Genomic DNA, 3086 nt, shown 5'->3' with positions numbered 1-3086 from the left:
TCAGATCACATGAGCTAATGGTGTTAGATTGATTTCCTTTCATTCTTAGCCACATTGATGAATTCCAGTACTTTGTTCTGTCTCCCCTTCCTACAGGCCTCCGGGGTCTCCCACACAATATGTTAGCTCAAATGTGCTCACCTCTTCAAAGCCTTCTACACCTGGAATAGCCTCCTCCAGGTTCATCCTACTCACCTTAGGTTTCAACCCAATGCCTGTGAGAGGAATAATAAAGTGGAAAGAACTCTTGCTTTAGAGCCAGGCAGACCTGAACTCTCAATCTCTCTACAGCTTTTTTACCTATGATTCCTTGATCAACCTATTAACATCTCTGAATTTGTCTCCACATCTTTAATATAATGGTGATAATCCTTATTTCATGGCGTTCATGGTTTCATGGTGTAAACAGACTAGTACAAAGGACATCCCTATATGGTGCTACCAATCTCTAAACTCTAAATGAGAGGAAGTTAAAAAAAATAAAAATAAAAATAAATAAATGAGAGGAAGTTGCAGTCTGTAGGTGACTTCCTGGGACCCTGATCTTCAATAAGACTTAGGGTAGTGTCAGTCAAATATTCATCACTTCAGTTAACCCAAGATGCTGTAAAATTAGTAGTGATGGTGACTATACTGAAATGTGGGCTAACAATCTTGTTGTCCAACTGAATTGCCTCTCTGTTGGGTGTGTTATCATCAAAGATAAGGTTCCTGAAGATTTACTAACAGAGGACCACTTAACATAGACCTTTCCTTACCTTTACCCTGCTCAGAATGTTCTAGAAAGCACTTGTATTTTTCCAAACAATCTGTTTATCTATTGCTGTGTAAAAAACTAACCTTAAATTTTAACAGCTAAAAATAACAACAATAAAGCAACTTCTCTGAGCCAAGAATCCAGGAAGGGCTTAGTTGGGAGCCTCTGTCCCAGAGTCTCTCACGAGGTTGCATTCAAACAATAAACTGAGGCTGTGGTCTCATCTTCACGGGGGGAGGGCTGAGGGTCCACTTCCAATGTCATTCACCTAGTTGTTGAGAAGGCTTTGTCTGGGCCTCTTCCCAGGACAAGCAATCTAAGAGAGCGAGAAGGAACCTAAGATAGAAGTGTAGTGTTTTTATAGCCACACTTCACAATCTGCCATACTCTGTTCCCTAGAAGTAAGCACCTCAGTCCAGCCCACAGTCACTGAGAGAGAATGACACAGTGGTATAAACATCTGGAAGTGGGGATCACTGGGGGCTACCCCTCAAGTAGTCATTGATGTGATCATTTATGTCTGAAAGCAAAGCTAGCTGACTGCTCCGTGATGAGAGCCACTTCATTGAGTTATTGAATTGGCAGGGCACTATGGCTCTCTCCTCCATGTTTCTTCCAAGTGTAGAGGACCTGGAAAACAACTTCTTTTTAGAAGAGTTCATATCCAGCAAATACATCACAGGGCTTCAGACCATGTTTATAGCCAATGCACTCTTCATGCAGTTTCAGGATGTGCTTTCATGGAAAAAAGAAGTGGGAAGCATGATCCAAAAGATCCACTGTTACCAACATATCTTTCCAAATTCCACCCTTGGCCAAACTAATACAGTGTAGTTAGAAGCCTGTGCATTCCTTGGACTGTCCTGGTATTTACAAGCCTCCCAACCTAAGCCTGAATATTTCCAAAGACATTAGTTCAGTCCTTTGAAAAGCCATTCAGGCCACAATGGAACACACTAGTGTATTAAATCTGGAGATGTTACCCCTGGAGTTTGCTAAACGTTTCTCTTGTGACCTGAAAGAGTTAATAAGACATACTTGGCCTAACTTGTAATGAGTGTGGCACTTGAGCAGTGATGATAATAAAGCTTTTTATATTGGTATCCTACTGAGATCTTGGTTAGTAGTTTTTTAAAACAGCGCACAAGCATATAATGACTTTTTATTTTGTGTCTGGAGAACTAATTATTCTGGAGAAATAATATTTAAATACAACTACAAGTCAAAGATTACTGACAAAAGAAACACACTGTTAATCTGAAAGCTAAATACCTTTGTTTCAAATGCCAGAAAACACATATTACTATTACTCATGAGGAACTGACCAATTACAGCCATGGAGGCAAACTAGTAAACCACGATTCTTAAACCATGGTTAATGGAGTTCTGGGACTCCTGAGAGATGCCACTGAGGACCCACAGGGAAGGGAGAGGAGAAGCCAACTAGACAGGGCTGTGGCCCTCCCCAGCTAGGCTCTCATCTCAACTACAGCTCAGCCTCCATCTGTTCTATGCACTGAGCTTAGCTTAAAATGTCACACAAAATTGATAATATGCAGGATTGGCAAGTTTATGAGAAGTGCAGTTTTGTACAATGTAGGGAAGAACACGAATCATTATAGCAGCTTTGGAGGGCAATTTGACATAACCTATCAAAATTTAACTCTGGTACTTTTTGTGCCTGAGATTCCATATCTAAAATACCACAGCGAGCTAATGGCTGAGTCTGGTGTGGCATAATCTCAAGCAGGGTGATACATTTACTCGGAGACTGAACACTCTTTGCGGAATGATCTAGCTCCTGACTGATTTTATTAACTAAATTTTTATTTCCCTGTTTTGAAACACTGTGTCACATAGGAATTGACAAATTTTGAAGGGACGACCACTTGCAGGATACTATTTATCACTCAATGGACAATAATTTCTTTTTTGTAAAAGGACCATTGTTGGCATTTTAATATCCAGTAGCAAGACTATACCCGGACACAAAGAAAGTACTAAAACTATTTGCTGAGCAGGTAAGTGAATAAATGTTAAGCAATATGTAAATATGGCAAAGTGTCCATTATATATGCCTATATAAAGAAAAAGAGATAATGACTATCTTTGCTGGACAGTGGAGCTGAAAATGCTCCTTTAGGTAAACAAAACAGTCATTTCTTCTGTATTCTCTCACCCATTTTCTACTCAGATCCAAAGAAAGGTAGACAGGGAGGGAGCGAAGGGGGTAGGAAATAAAGATAGAAGGAAGGAAGGAGTGAGTTGTGGAAATGGTAGGTTAAACAGCTTGATTCAAGACCATGAAAATAATTGTTATATACCTATA

The sequence above is a fragment of the Canis lupus genome, chromosome 5 (assembly GCF_003254725.2).
Source record: "Canis lupus dingo isolate Sandy chromosome 5, ASM325472v2, whole genome shotgun sequence".
In the NCBI taxonomy this organism is placed as follows: domain Eukaryota; kingdom Metazoa; phylum Chordata; class Mammalia; order Carnivora; family Canidae; genus Canis; species Canis lupus.
Note: the sequence above shows the minus strand (reverse complement) of the source record.